Source organism: Oryctolagus cuniculus, chromosome 9 (assembly GCF_964237555.1).
Source record: "Oryctolagus cuniculus chromosome 9, mOryCun1.1, whole genome shotgun sequence".
Classification (NCBI taxonomy): domain Eukaryota; kingdom Metazoa; phylum Chordata; class Mammalia; order Lagomorpha; family Leporidae; genus Oryctolagus; species Oryctolagus cuniculus.
In genome coordinates, this window is record NC_091440.1 from 71,845,379 (window position 1) to 71,862,030 (window position 16,652).

The 16,652-nt window shown below is 39.7% G+C and overlaps 2 pseudogenes; both read left to right on the top strand.

The window, feature by feature from the left end:
* Positions 1-16,652, top strand: part of LOC138843816 (cytoskeleton-associated protein 2-like) — a 29,010-nt pseudogene that overhangs the window by 2,326 nt on the left and 10,032 nt on the right.
* Positions 10,718-16,652, top strand: part of LOC138843641 (testis-expressed protein 10 pseudogene) — a 29,838-nt pseudogene continuing 23,903 nt past the window's right edge.

A 16,652-nucleotide genomic window follows, 5' to 3' on the forward strand; every position in this document is an offset into this window, starting at 1 on the left:
AAAATTGGTTAATTACTAATATCCCCCCAATCCTTCTTCCCAAAAGGAAACCTCCCTGATACAGAACTGATTTCTCTCTTTTTTTTTTTAAGTTGTGGAGACAAGACAGTGATGATGTATGAGGACCAGGTCCAAAAAGGAACAAAAGCTCTGAATCTTAAAACAAAAATGGTAAGAGATGAACATAGAACTCATAAATATCTTTGTTTTTTCCCCTTCAGAAACTCTTTCTGAAAGAAATGAGTCCTAAACTACCGTTTTGTCTTAAATAACTCTTTTAGGCTGATAAAGAAAATCTCAATAGACCTACAGGGGACAAAAATACAATGGTGGACAAAAATTGTGTTCCTTTAAAACTGTCTAATGAATTAAACAACTCAACCACAGCAATTGATGCAAAGAATTTTGGTGATGATAATCAAGCTATGCAGTTGTTATCAATTAAAGATGATCCCCAAAGTCAACATATGACATTAAGCCAAGCATTTCACCTTAAAAACAACAATAAAAAGAAACCAGTGACTGCAGAAAAGCCAAAGCAAGATGCTAACATGCCCAAAAAACCTGTGCTTGGAGCTTACCGTGGTCAAATTGTACAATCTAAGATTAATTCTTTCAGAAAACCTCTACAAGTCAAAGATGCAAGTTTGACAACAACAACAACAACAACTTGCAACTACTGTCTCTAAAGCCACAAAGCCTCAGCCTATAAACACTAGCAGTGAAACAGTGAAAAGTGAGCAACCCTCAAATATGACAGCTGCCACTAAATCTGTGAGCGCTACATCTCAAAATACACAACTTGTGAGACCTCCTATTAGAAGTCACCATGATAATACCCAAAACACGGGGAAGCAAAGCATCAGTAGAACCTTGGCCAACGTTACCATCCGGAAAGGGCCTCGGGAAAAGAGTTATTACAATCAAAACCAGCTTTATCTAGTGTCAAAACTGCTTCTTCTCAGGACATAAAAAGAAACAAGGCACTGTCCAGAGGCATAGCATCTGAAATGGTAGCCAAGCCTACTTCATTTCTAATGCCAAATTGGTAGAAAAGTCAAAACCCGTTGACCAGCAAAGACCTACTATAGCAACGGCAACTGTTAGTAGTCGGTCAGGTCAACCCAAAGAAACTGCAGAACAGAAAGTAAGTAGTTGTAATTTTCTTTATTTTATTACTTTAATTTTCAGTAGTATATCACTTTTGGATTTGGCTTATAATTTCATTGACTATACCAGAATTTTTCATGTGTCCTGTCATGTGCATGATGTCATATGTCATGGGACAATATGATCCGATAGAGATTGTGTTTAAGTATGTTTTATTAGTTTGCATTCTGTAACCTAAGTGCAAAATAATTGGGAACCACTTTATAACCTCTCCATTTAAAAATGAACTTGGGATCTTTGAGCATACACTTGATCTTGATGTGTTCAGTTTTTTGTTTTTTTTGTTTTTTGGTTTTTTGGCAGGCAGAGTTAGACAGTGAGAGAGAGACAGAGAGAAAGGTCTTCCAATGGTTCACCCCCTAAATGGTCGCTATGGCTGGCGCGCTGCACTGATCCGAAGCCAGGAGCCAGGTGCTTCCTCCTGGTCTCCCATGGGGTGCAGGGCCCAAGCACCTGGGCCATCCTCCACTGCCTTCCCAGGCCACAGCAGAGAGCTGGACTGGAAGAGGAGCAACTGGGACAAAATCCAGCGCCCCAACTGGGACTAGAACTGGGGGTGCCAGCCCCGCAGGCGGAAGATTATCCTAGTGAGCCACGAAGGCGGCCAATGTGTTCGATATTTTTAAACTGTGAACTAGGTGTGTGTCACTAGTGTAGAACCACTTAAAGACCTGAAATACTTTGAAACTTGCTCCATTTGGCAGAATTCTATCATAAATATCAAAGTAATACTTACCTGCTGCTTCTAACTGTAGAGCTCGTCTGAGTGAGTGGAAAGCTGGCAAAGGAAGAGTATTGAAAAGACCTTCTAACCCAGTAGTTCAACAACCTGAGCCTGAGGGACAAGCTGGAAAACCGGTTGGGTCCTTCTGGACTACCATGGCAGAAGAAGATGAGCAAAGACTATTTACTGAAAAAGTAAACAAGGCAATTTCTGAATGCCTGAACCTGATTACTGAGGTAATGTTTATTTTATACAACATTTGTAAAGCATTTTAAAGTTTGAAGATTACTTATTAATTAGATTGTCAGTCTTTTTAACCAAGTAATGTCAGTGAGTTGCTGTTGATTTAATGTCAGATTGTTTGCACAGTTAATTAACTAATTGTAAGATATACTGCCTTGTTCATTAATTGTGAGATTGTTAGTCTTTCATTGACTGAGTTTTCCACTGAGTTTACATAAATAGGACAAAGGGATAATTGGGTTTTTATTTGAGTTCCAGTTTTGTAAGATGTTAGTATCCAGTGGACGGGGTAGATATTTACTTTCACTTCTGATATTTCTGTTTCTTATCTTTATTCAACATACTTAAAATTTTTTTACACTCATAATGTATTTTACCGAAAGCTAGCAACACGAGTACTATTAACAGTAATCATTGGGGCCTGCGCTGTGGCATAGTGGGTAAAGCCGCCGCTTGCAGTGCCGGCATCCCATATGGGTGCTGGTTCTAATCCCGGCTGCCCTACTTGCAATCCAGCTCTCTACTATGGCCTGGGGAAGCAGTACAAAATGGCCCAAGTCCTTGGGCCCCTGTACTCGCATGGGAGACCTGGAGGAGGCTCCTGGCTCCTGACTTCGGATCGGTGCAGCTCCGGCCTTTGCTGCCATCTGGAACCAGTGGATGAAATACCTCTCTCTCTGCCTCTGCTTCTCTGTAACTCTGACTTTCAAGTAAAGAAATAAAATCTTTAAAAATAATGATAATAATAATTATGTGAACCATTATCACAGATTAAATTCAGATAATGAAAATAATTCTCTAACAAAATCCCATTCATCTCTAAACCAATATCATCCTGGTCTTGAATTTATTGTAAAAATTTACTATTTGAACCAAAATCTTCTGGAGTGATAATAATCAGCCCCAGAATATTTTCTTTATTTATTGGCTACTGTTTAATCTTGTTTTTGTGAACCGTTAGTGTCTAAGATCTGAAACAAGACTGAATGTAGGGTATGATTTTAAAACTTACTCTAGATGAACTTTTTTTTTTTTCAAAGATTTATTTATTTGAAAGTTGTATTTACACAGAGGAGGAGAGACAGAGAGAGAGAAAGGTCTTCTGTCCGCTTGGTTCACTCCCCAGATGGCCACAACACTCAGAGCTACACTGATTTTGAAGCCAAGAGCCAGGAGCTTCTTCTAGGTCTCCCACATGGTTGCAGGGCCCAGGGACTCGGGCCATCTTCTGCTGCTTTCCCAGACCATAGCAGAGAGCTGGATCGGAAGTGGAGCAGCCGGGACTCAAACTGGTGCTCCATATGGGATGCCGGCACTACAGGCAGCGGCTTTACTCACTACGCCACAGCGCTGGCCCCATAGATGGACATCTTTAAACCTTTTGAGGACCCATGAAAATTATATTCAGAAAAACGCTGGTCCTATTATTACTTTGCTGCAGTAAGGTTTTTTGTTTTGATACTATGGAATTTTTCTGCCCTGCTGTTTAACTAAATATAACTCTTACATAAACCACTACAAATTCATTTTGGCCATAATATCAAAACCCAACAAAGACAAATATGGAGGGACCAGTGCTGTGGCATGTCAGGTAAACCTGCCGCCTATAGCACCAGCATCCCATGTGGGTGCTGGTTCGAGTCCCGGCTGCTTTACTTCTGTTCCAGCTCCTTTCTAATGCACGTGGGAGAGCAGTGAAGGATGGCCCAAGTGTTTGGGCCCCTGCACCCATGTGGGAGACCTGGATGAAGTTCCTGGCTCCTGGCTTCAGCCTGGCCCAACCCCAGCTATTGTGGCCTTTTGGAAAGTGAACCAATGGATGGAAGATCTCTTTTCTCTGCCTCTGCCTCTCCTTCTTTGTAACTCTGCCTTTCAAATAAATAAATAAATCTTAAAAAAAAAAAAAAAAAAAGACAACAAATATGGAAAAAAATCCTCAGGCTGTTCTCAAACATTTGATAGATGCAAAAATTCTAAGTAAGGGGGCTAGCATTGTGGCACAGCAGGTTAAGCTGCCACCTGTGACACTGGTGTTAACCCTGATGGAACTATAGGCTCCTGGCTTCAGCCTGGTCCAACCGCAGTGCTTGCATCCAAGTGGGGAGTGAACCAGCAGATGGAAGGTCTCTTGCTGTCTCTTCTTCTCTCTCTATTACTCTACCTTTTAAATAAATAAAATCTTTCAAAAGAAAATTCTAAGTAAGGTATTAACATGGAACCACACTATAGACAAGAGGATAAACATCAAGACCAAAATTCATACATAACTTTTTCATAATATGCATTTTATTTTTTTTAATATTTATTTATTTATTTGAAAGTCAGAGTTACACAGAGATAGAGGAGAGGCAGAGAGAAAGAGAGAGAGAGAGAGAGAGAGAGAGAGAGAGAGAGGTCTTCCATCCAATGGTTCACTCCCCAATTGGCCGCAATGACTGGAACTACGCCAAGCCGAAGCCAGAAGCCAGGAGCTTCTTCATGGTTTCCAAGGTGGGTACAGGAGCCCAAGGACTTGGGCTATCTTCTACTCCTTTCCCAGACCATAGCAGAGAGCTGGATCGGAAGTGGAGCAGCCGGCACTTGAACTGGCGCCCATATGGGATGCCGGCGCTTCAGGCCAGGGTGTTAACGCACTGTACCACAGCGCCAGCCCCACATAATATATATTTTCTATTAACGTTTTGAAGACTGCTTATTTATGTCTCAACTAATATTTCATTTCTTTTGCCTTATACTCATTGCTGATGCTATGCTTCTTGAAGTTAGGATGATTTTTATTTTAATAAGCTGAATTATTATTTATTCATAGTTTGTAGGGTAAAAAAAAATCACACATGTTATTTCTTGCTGTTTTAGGGATGCCCAAAAGAAGAAATACTAATCACACTAAATGACCTGATTAAAAATATTCCAGATGCCACAAAACTTGTTAAATATTGGATTTGCCTTGCATGTATTGAACCAATCACAAGTCCTATTGAAAATATTATTGCAATCTATGAGAAGGCCATTCTGGCAGGGGCTCAGGTGAGTTAAAATTTATTTATATATATTATTACAGTGAAAAAGATACAGAATTATTTTGGGGACACAAGATAATGTAACTTAATAAAACTGGTTTATGTATAAATAGTATAATAGTAAAGAATGTTCAGACACTAAAGGATTGCATTATAGAAGCTATTTCGAGCCGGCGCCGTGGTTCACTAGGGTAATCCTCCGCCTTGCGCCGCCGGCACACCGGGTTCTAGTCCCGGTCGGGGCGCCGGATTCTGTCCCGGTTGCCCCTCTTCCAGGCCAGCTCTCTGCTGTGGCCAGGGAGTGCAGTAGAGGATGGCCCAAGTCCTTGGGCCCTGCACCCCATGGGAGACCAGGATAAGTACCTGGCTCCTGCCATCGGATCAGCGTGGTGCGCCGGCCACGGCGGCCATTGGAGGGTGAACCAACGGCAAAAGGAAGACCTTTCTCTCTGTCTCTCCCTCTCACTGTCCACTCTGCTTGTCAAAAAAAAAAAAAGAAAAGAAAAGAAGAAGCTATTTCGAAGCCTTCTAAAATTTTTTGTCATGTACTAGGGATAATCAGACCTTAGTTCAAGGGTGGGGAATTTTTTTTTTCCTGTGAGCAGCCGTTTGAATAATTAAAACATCATTCACAGGCCATACAAAATTATGATTAGCATGCTATAGATGTATTGAATTTCAAGTCCTGCCTGTGTTTGCCTTGGCAGGACCAGGCCAAATGACTGCACGATAGGCATTCCCCACCGCTGCCTTAGTGTATGCATACTTTCAGACAGGCTCAAATGTGAATTTAATGAAACTTTTTGTGAGAAATGTTTTAGCATAACATGTCATTGTGTACATTTGCTATTTGGGATATTTACTGTGAAACTGATTTTTAACATTAAAATTTTCTTAATTAAATATAAAGCAAATATAACTAAATCAACTTTTAAAATATAATCAAGCTCGGCCGGCGCCATGGCTCAACAGGCTAATCCTCAGCCTTGTGGCGCCGGCACACCGGGTTCTACTCCCGGTCGAGGTGCCAGATTCTGTCCCGGTTGCCCCTCTTCCAGGCCAGCTCTCTGCTGTGGCCCGGGAGTGCAGTGGAGGATGGCCCAGGTGCTTGGGCCCTGCACCCCATGGGAGACCAGGAGAAGCACCTGGCTCCTGCCTTCGGATCAGCGTGGTGCACCGGCCGCAGTGAGCCGGCTGTGGCGGCCATTGGAGGGTGAACCAACGGCAAAGGAAGGCCTTTCTCTCTGTCTCTCTCTCACTGTCCACTCTGCCTGTCAAAAAAAAAAAATATATATATATATATATATATAAAATCAAGCTCTGATGGCTTTGTGAAAGAACTCTGCCTCTAGGAGTATATCTGAATGTACTTATGTTTATGCTCCACATGAAATCGTCCTGCTCACGTATAGAAAATGACCAACTAGTTTCTCTAACAGTATTACCACCATATTTCTCACCTTTTCTAAACTATTGATACAAGAAACCCTGTGTAAAGAGTGAATCATTTCTCAAGAGTTTTTCTTTGGTTGAAGATTTTTTGTTTTTATAGCTGAATGTACAGACATAATTGCTTTTCACCAAGTTTCTAAAAATATATTTTTGAGACTGTTTACATAACTAATTTTAAAAAATTCATCTTTTTGGCCTTTCTTTAAGAAAGGTTGATTCTCAGCAAAATATAAAAATAGCAACAAACCCCAAATTAGACTGTAGGATATGTATTAATAAATAGTTATGGACACTCCTGTATATAAAAAGGCCAGTACACATAGAAAATTTTGGCTTAGATTATGCATTTTTCATCTAGGGCATAATGATGTTTTTGAATGTAAAAATGCTAGGCAATATGAAGAGATAAAATGGCCTGAATACTTCTTTTGGTCACTAAAATGTAAAGCAGTATATGAATGTCTGTGAAAGCCCATATTAGAGAGTAAGAATGTGAAAGAATACATAAAATGTAATAGAATTTTTCCTTAATTAGATAATTGTTTCACAGATATTTTGTGGTATAAAAAATAAAATATATATATATATGAATTGAATATCATGATGTCAATGATGTGATATTGATGTTTGATTATTGATTGTTGATTACTAATTATGGATTGTTAGTTATTGCTATTAGTATGATTATGATTGTGTGTTAAGCTTGTGTTGTCATAGTAGGTATAGTGGTCAAATTAGAACGTAGATCATTAAGCTATAGACTGCTAAGTATAAAGTTATAGACTGTCATGACTAACAGAATTCTGCAATCCAAAAAAAAAGAAGTTTGGACCTTTTACAATATATCAGCAATGGGCAGTGAGGGCATAATAAAAAAAAAAAAAGATGAACTCATGGAGATGTCTAAAGAATAGAAGATAGGTTTATCTTCCATTTTGCTGAAATTGTGGAAACGTGGTATAGATTCCCAACAAAGGAATCACTATAACTCAAGAACTGTCCTTCCTAGTAAATAAAGGTGCAGCGGCGTGGACCTTAGAGGCCACTGGAATGACTCAGGATTGCTCCCTCTTGAGCCTCACAATGCCTCTCACTCAGGAGAGACATCGAGAGCCAAGGGGGTGGACTGTGGAGAATCCCACAGGAGTCTCAAAAAGAGTCACGGATCACCGCTTACCTGGAAAGGAGATGAACTGTGGAAACTCCACAGTAAAACATTGAGTTAAAAAGTTACCACTAGCCACAAAATAAAAGTAAAGTGGAGTTATAAGTCATAAGCTGAGGCAATACCTAACGGCTGTTAGGGAGACACTCCCAATCATACCAAGCAGATGTCTCTGGTCAGTTAGATAACAGTGCACAATCAGTTCCAACATAAGTAAGGCGGGGACAGAATTGACTGGACTGTTCAACTGTAAGCAAGGAGGAAACAGCATTGCGCTACAGACAATAACTAACAATCCATAATCAGTTCCAACATAAGTAAGGCGGGGACAGTATTGACTGGACTGTTCAACTGTAAGCAAGGAGGAAACAGCATTGATTGGACAACAAGTCAGAGGATGGCAAGCTGGAGGACTGCCAGAAAATGAGGATAAAAAGGGGAGCCCTTGCACTTCTCTCCATCCTCTTGGGGATCATGGCCCAATGTGTGTGAACCTCTGGATCTCCACACATCTGGAGCTGAAGAGGCAGCCCACTACTCTGCACGGAGCAGGTAGTGGCGCAAGCCGACCTGCGACCTGCAGAGCTGTCCCTGAGCTATAACCCCACTGTCTCTGTGTTAGTGTGTGTGTGTGCGCATGCGCACGCACGTGGCCCCAGTGCATGTGAACCTCTGGATCTCCTTGCACTTGGAGCTGAAGAGCCAGCTCGCTAACCCCCTTCCTAAGCGACACAAGGTGACTAGGAGATCAAAACTCCAGCTGAGATGCCGCCTCACCGCCTTGCTGGATTCCTTATCAGCCTGATGCCGGAGTTGACCACAGAGCCAGACCAGGCCTCTCAACAGGGGACCTCTCCAACTTCTCGCCTGGTCATCTGCCTGGGAACTTTGAGCCTACTGCCCAGAGTGACAGTCTTCCCACGACTTCCTGCCTGTAAGTGATTGATCCGAGATCCGTCTCTGCCGAGACATGGAGCTCTGGACCTTGAACACTGACACTCTTCTTCGTGACAGTGATATAAGCCTTGAAAACACAGCTTTTACAAATAATGTTAGTCATGTGTAATATAATATAACTATGCTTTGACCCTATGTTTTGACCCCATGCAAGGTATCTGCAAATAATGCTGGAGACCTTGATGTACATATACTATTATAATTGGATAGCCCTCAAAATTACTTTAACACTGTATACTGTATCTGTGTATACTGTGATCTGTGGATTAATGAATAAGTTCAAGTAGTATTATTGATATTAATGGTATAGATTCCAGTAGACCTCTAGTCATTAAGGAAATAGTGTTACCCTGATAGTTAAGTATTATAGTAAGTAAGTTAAGTAGAAGATAAGTAGTTATGTTAAGCTAAGTAGTTAAGCTAAGTAGTTACGTTAAGCTAAGTAGCTGAGTTAAGTAGTTAAGTCATGATTAAGTAGTGGTGTTAAGTTTATTGATAAGTGTATTAAATAGTATAGATTGATAAGTATATTGATACTGATAAGTGTATTGACTTCACTGAGCATGCTGATGAGCAGTGTGATAAAAAACCCCTGGTGTGTAAGCAATAAAATCTCATTGGAAAGACAGTCTTGTGTCCTGGTGTTCCTTTCTTCCCCATGACTGACAAGTCGTATGTCGCACTTGCTACTGTCAAGCTGCATGACAGCAGGCGCTTGCAACACACCGGAATCAAAAATCAAATATTGGATAGATATTCTCTTATTGATTATTACATTATTGAAGGATAATTGTATTTGACAGAATCCTAATTGAAAGGGAGTATTAGATCCCTGCCACAGTAAACCAGGATGGAAGTTTCTTTTAAGGCCGCTTAAAGCAGTGTAGTTAGGGTGTAAAACTAGAGCCACTGCTGTGTGTACAATGCAGTAATGTAAACAGAAAGATGTGATACCAGAGCAGAGTTGGAAAACAGGAATTAGAATTGGTCAAAAATTTGAAAGCAGATGGGAATTCAGGAGCACTTGGTAATCCAGGACTGCTCACTTATCTTGAATGTATTATGTTAGCAGGCATGATATCTCAAAGGAACATGGTAAGTACTATGATACATGCAAATAGTGCACATTTAATAAAGTTTTGAATAAATGAAATATATTGGGCTGATCAACCTTAAGCTATTCAGAGATGCATTTAATAACATGTGAAGCAAAATATAATACTGAACTTAAATATAGGAGAAAAGGAGCTATTAAATTTAATTCTCAGCCCTTTCATATATACTGATACTGTTAATTTACCATCTTCATTAATTTTGTTTATATCAGGAAAACAGCAATAGTTATCAAAGGCTTCAGAAAAATAGGGAAAATTTTAAATTGATGAAATTCTATCCTCTAAGTTCATTGTTACCTATAATTTGGAAAAAATGGTCATTTTTAAATCTTAGTAACTACTAAGTGTTTTGAGAAGCTTGACTAAAGAACCATTATCTCGGGGCTGGCATTGTTGCACAGCAGGTTAAACTGCCCTCTGCAATGCTGCCATCCCATTCAGAGTGCTGGTTCAGTCCTGGCTGCCCTGCTTCCAATCCAGCTCTCTGCTGATGTGTCTGGAAAGGTAGGATGGTCTGAGTACTTGGGCTCCTGCCATCCATGTGGGAGATCTGAAGGGAGTTCTGGGCTCCTGGCTTTGACCATTGTGGCCATTTAGGGAGTGAAACGGCAGATGGAAGCTCTCTTCATCTCTCACTCTGCCTTTGAAATAAAGAAATAAATCTTATAAATAAACTAATCTTATAAATAAAGCAAATACTGTCATATTTTAAAAGTGAAATTTTGATCACTGGCCTTACCATTTTCAACTTGAATCATCTAGTTAATGTCTGAGAATATAAAACTAATATGGATTTCCTTTCTTTATTTAAAAAAATTAAGCCTATTGAAGAGATGTGACATACAATTGTAGAATAAAAGATATTCTAACAATGAAGAGTCTAGAAAAGGTTATTTTTGGTAAGTTTTGTTTCATTTCCTTCAAGCAAATTGTGATTTTGTTAAATTTCTTTGCAGAATTCATTTTTCCTTTTATCTTTTAACTTTTTAAAATATGTAAGCTGTTTCTGTTGACCTACCTCTCAGATAAAGTGGATTTAAGTATTGTAAGGAATTTTTAATTAGGAGTTCTGGTTCAAAATCCAAATTGTCATTGATTATCTATGGAAGTTACTTTACCTCTTTAGGCCTTAATTTTCTACAAATACCAGATAGTTTGAGGTAGGCATTTGGAGCCACAGTTAAGATGCCACTTGGGATGTGTATATCCCACATCAGAGTGTTGTGATTTGAGTCACAGCCCCTCTTCTGATTCCAACTTCCTGTAATGCAGCACCCTAGGAGGCAGCAGGTGGTGGCCCAAGTACTTAAGTCCCTGACACCCACATGGGAGGCCTGGATTGGGTTCCAGGCTCCTGGCTTTGGACTGACCCAGCCTAGGCTGTTGTGGGCATTTGGAAAGTGAACTGGCAAATGGAAAATATCTCTCTGTCTCAGCCTTTCAAATAAAAATTTCAAAAATATTTTTTAAATGAGGCATTTTAATTGGGTGATCTCTAAAGACTTCACCTATTAAATTCTGTCATCTATTTTGTGCTCTAGAAAACCTCATTCAAGAATTCCTTGTTTGGATATAATAGGTAGAGGTATGAAAGAGATTCATTAGCTGTCAGACATAGAATATAAACATTTTTTAGATTCAAGTATAGGTTTTGCCAACCTTAGGCACTATAAGATGGTGATTGTTGAGGATACTGAATGAAATAATGTATATAAAGCAAGTATCATAGTGTATGACAAATAGTAAGTTTACTAAACTTCAGCCATTAACATTCATTAACTTAAATGTAAGCTAATTTGTTTTCTTGTTTAGAAACATTGTTTCCAGTTTTATTTTTGGTTTTCGGGTTTTATTTTTGCTATATGTCACCTAATCAGCAAATATTTCAGTTCATACTATTTATTGCCTCCCTGTCTCTGTTTGTTTTCTTTTGATTTATGTTAAAATTGTTTAAACCTTTTTTTTAAAGATTGACTTCTTTATTTGAAAGGCAGAGTTACAGAGAGGCAAAGTCAGAGCAAGATAGGCCTTCCATCTGCTGGTCCCCTCCCCAGATGGCTAGAGCTGGGCTGATCAGAAGCCAGGAGCCTGAGGCTTTCTCCAGGTCTCCCACATGGGTGCAGGGACCCAAGGACCCAGGCCATCCTCTGCTGCTTTCCCAGGCACATTAGCCGGGAGCTGAATCGAAAGTGGAACAGCCAAGCCTTGAACTGGCACTCATATGGGATGCCAGCACTGCAGGCGGCAGCTTTACCACAGTGCTGGCCCTGATTTTAAACTTTTTAAGGTTTCTGATGTATGCTGCCAGATTGCTTTCCAGAGCAGATACAGTACCATTATTTTTAGTACACAAAATGAATTTAAAATGTAGAACTCTAGATTCAGGATTAAAATTTAAATAATAACAAAGGTCATGCTTAATTAGAAATTGTAAGTATTTGGTTATGTGAAATACCAAAAAAAAAAAAAAAAACCCACAACTGCTTGGTGGAGTTAATATGTTAATGCCATATAAACCTAATAATATGTTCTAGGAGACCATTCTGTTGGCAGTATGCTTAATTCAGTGGGGAATATTACATATTAAGGCAACTGTTAATAGACCCCATAGGATGTATGACCTGATCTTACTAGGAATATTTAATAGCTTAAGAAGAATAGGAAAAGAGGAAACTCTGGAAAGACTAATTAGTATATACAAAAGGAAGAGAAAGATTTAACCCAATTGTGTCTTACTTGCTAAAACAGCAAAGTGGAAGTAAAAGCCGTATAAAGAGTTTTCCTCATAGTTCTCACTAGCTCCAAAGGTAATGTGAAAAGCTAAAACCAGTACTTAAATCTGATTCAGTTACTCTTATTTTTCCTTAATAGAATAAAACTGGTGTTCTCTAGCAGGAGAATGTTTGTCTTTGGATGGGAAAAAAAGAGCTATCTATAAACTCTTGGCTTTCTGAAATATATCACTGTAAGATCTGAATATAAGATCCATTTTGCAAATAAAAATTATTTATAAACAGCAGAGAACATAAGTGGGGGATATAAAACAAGTAATAATTGAGACAAAGGTTGGGCATTTGGCACAGTGTAAATTAAAAAAAATAAAATGACAGACCAGCGTTACCACTTGGGGATGTCTGCTCACATTGCTCAAACTCTCAAATCCAAACTTTGAACACAATACTTTTTTAAACTTTTAAAAATAAGTATGTATATTTATTTATTTATTTATTTGAAAGAGCAATTAGAGGGCTAAGAGTGCCAGAGAGAGATCTTCCATCTGCTGTTTCATTCCTCAAATGGCCACAGTGGCGGGCATTGATCCACACTGAAACCAGGAGCCTGGAACACCATCCTAATCTAGATTGCAGGATCCTAAACACTGGAGCAGTCTTCCACTACTTTCCCAGAAACACTAGCAGGAATCTGGATCTGCGGCAGAGCAGCCTGGACTTGACCCAGAGGTCCAATACAGGATGCCAACATCACAGGTGGTGGCTTAACCCAGCAATGCCACTATGTGGCTGCCCCAACACATAATTTTCCCTAAATCTGAACCTTCTTTTGGTTCCTGATCTAAATGAATGGTGCTATCCAGCTGTCCAAAGCAGAATCTTGGGGTGCTTGTGACTCCCTTACCCTTCCTATCTCCCTACTCCTGCTTCCCAAGCACAGGGATTAAATATCTTTTTAAAACCCATCTACTTCTCTCCATGCTTCCTCTCATTAGTGTGGTAAGATCTCCTGTAGCTCAGCTGGGCCACAATAGCTGTCTCCTTTGTTTCCTCTCTCTACTCTTGCTCCATCCTAAGCCATTCCCAACGCTGCCAAAGTCCTGTCCTGTCACTCAGTTGCTCGAATTTCTGACTCCAGCATCTTCTCTTGTCACTCTTCCTCTGCCCCAAACCTTCTGTTTCCTTCTTGTGTCTTTTATTGTCTTCATTTCCCAGGAGGGATCATACTATCTTTGCTTCCTGGTCTTTTCATGCAAATCTTCCTTGGGGCCAGCACTGTCGCATCATAGGTTAAGCCACCACTTGCTGCGCTGGCATCCCATATGGGCTCTGGTTTGAGTTCTGACTGCTCCACTTCCAATCCAGCTCCCTGCTAATGGCTTGGAAAAGCAGTGGAACTGCTTGGATCCCTGCACCCATGTGGGAGATCAAGAAGAAGCTCCTGGCTCCTGGCTTCTGATCAGCTCAGCTCTGGCTGTTACAGCCATTTGGAGAGTGAACCAGTGTATGGAGGCCTTTGTCCCTCCCTCTTTGTCTCTAGCTTTTCTTCTCAAATAAATCATAAAAAGAACTTGGGGCATAACAGGTAAAGCCTCTGCCTGCAGTGCTGGCATCGCATATGGGTGCCAGTTCAAGTCTCAGCCACTCCATTTCCCACCTGGGCTCTCTGCTGCGGCCTGGGAAAGCAGTGGAAGATGGCTCAAGTCCTTGAGCCCCTGCACCCAAGTGGAAGACCCAAGAAGCTCCTGGCTCCTGTCTTTGGATGGACCCAGCTCTGGCTGTTGTGGCCATTTGGGGAGCGAACGATGGGAGACCTCTCTCTCTGCCTCTGCCTCTGCCTCTCTATAACTCTGCCTTTCAAATAAATAAATAAATAAATCTATTTTAAAAATCTGCTTTTTCTTTACCTAATTCTCACTTACCCTTTAGACCTTAACTAAACATCACTTTCATGATTAACCTACATTAATACACCTTTTCTTCCTCCTACAATCTAGGTTAAATATACCTGCTTTGTACTCCCTTTTTTTCCCCTATGCAATATTTAGTGTACTTGGTTACTTATTTGTTTGTCTCATATTTTAAACAGTAAGCTTGATGGACAAGAACGGTATAGAATCTTCCTGACCACTGTATCCCTAATACTAATGCAATGCCTGACAAATATTAGATGCTTAAATTATTTGTTGAATTACTGATTCCATGTTCCCTTTTTCTCACCTTGGTCTTTCACTCACTAAAAAAAGTCATAGTCACTTATCAAGAAACATCTCTTAGTAAAACTCTCTAATAATTTTCCTTAAAAAGAAATGCAGAGACCTTTTTAGCTTAATGGATTTATCAGGATGTCTCAAAAGTATTTAAATCTAATGTGTTTTATTTTGAACTCTTTATCTTCTCATACTGCTTCCTTTCTCCAGAAGGGGAAAAAAAAAATCTCTTCTGGCATCAGTGACTCCTAAGAAATTTTTGAAGGAACATGCACACTCATCTATACATAGACATCATTTTATTTGTTCATGAAATCCTGACTCAAAAATATTTCTCAAATGGACCCTTCCTTCCTTTCCTGACCTTTCTATTTACAACAGCTTTGCCTTCTTACCATTATAGATCATTCCTTTTCATTCCATGCCTTTATAGACAATCCTTCACATCAACCAAATATATCTTTCTCTCCAATGAAATTGTTATCAAATTTCTTGCATATAAATTCATTACAGTTGTGCGCCTGCCTACTTGTCAGCTCCTCACCTCCTCCCACACTGCCACTTTTCTCATTACCTTCTAAACACATTAGCTCTTTAATGTTTTTATTTATTTATTTTAAAGATTAATTTTATTTATTTGAAAGGCAGAATTACAGAGAGGCAGAGAGAGAGAGAGAGAGAGAGAGGTCTTCCATCTGCTGGTTCACTCCCCAGGTGGCTGCAACAGCCAAAGCTGTGCTGATCAGAAGCCAGGAGCTTCGTCCAGGTCTCCCTTGAGGGTGCAGGGGCCCAAGGACTTGGGCCACCCTCCACTCTTTTACCAGGCTGGATTGGAAGTGGAGCAGCTGGGACCTGAACCGGTGCTCATATGGGATGCTACCACTGCAGGTGGCAGCTTTGCCTGCTATACCACAGCGCCAGCCCCTAATGTTATATTAATAGGTGATTTCATTTTATGTGTCATACTAAGATTTCTTTCTTGGTCTTGTCCAGTACTCATTTTTCAAGACTCGGGATAAATGCTATTTGTGAAGCTTACGCTTGCCATCTCTGTGTACCACAAGCAAAATGAGTTGTTCCTTTTTGCAGGTTATAACAATCCTTGGTTCTTTTTTCATTTATAGTGCTTATCTCATTTTACAATTATTTTCATTTTTCAAATGTTTATTTCATTTTACTTACTTGAAAGGTAGAGGCACAGCTGGAATCAGGGGCACAGCCAGGACTCGAACCCAGGCACTCCAGTATGAGATGTGGACATCTTAGCTGCTCGGCTAAATGCTCATTCTGATGACAGTGTTTACTTAGGAGAATTGATGGTTAAGAAATGGCAGTTTGGTTTCATTCTTTTATTTTGAAAATAAGGGCCAACTAAGAATAACTTTAATGTCTTCTGATTTTGTTCCTAAAATTTGGCCAAAAACTTACACTAAAAAGTAAATGTACCAAGGAACAAATCCAAGAAGGCAACACTGAAGATAAAGATCTTAATCTAGAACCAGTAAAACAGGAAATAGAAAATAAACATCATAGAAATGTGGTGTTTCAAGATTGGGAAAGAACAAGATGATAAAAGATTCAACCAATGATGTTAAAATCCCCAATACTGAAACCAGAGCAAGTTGCATAATTAAATATAATGTATCCACTATGGCATACTTGCAAAGGTAAACTTTTAAAATATAATGGCTGAGATTTCTTTTCATGCTTAGGGATAATAAACATGGTATTTCTAAGGTAGCTCCAGATTGGAACTATCATTTATTAATATTGAAAACTTTTGATCAAATTAAATGTAATTGGACCATTTCACCTTTTAAATGTTCTCTTTGCTTTGCTTTTTTCTAAATATTGCCATTTTGGA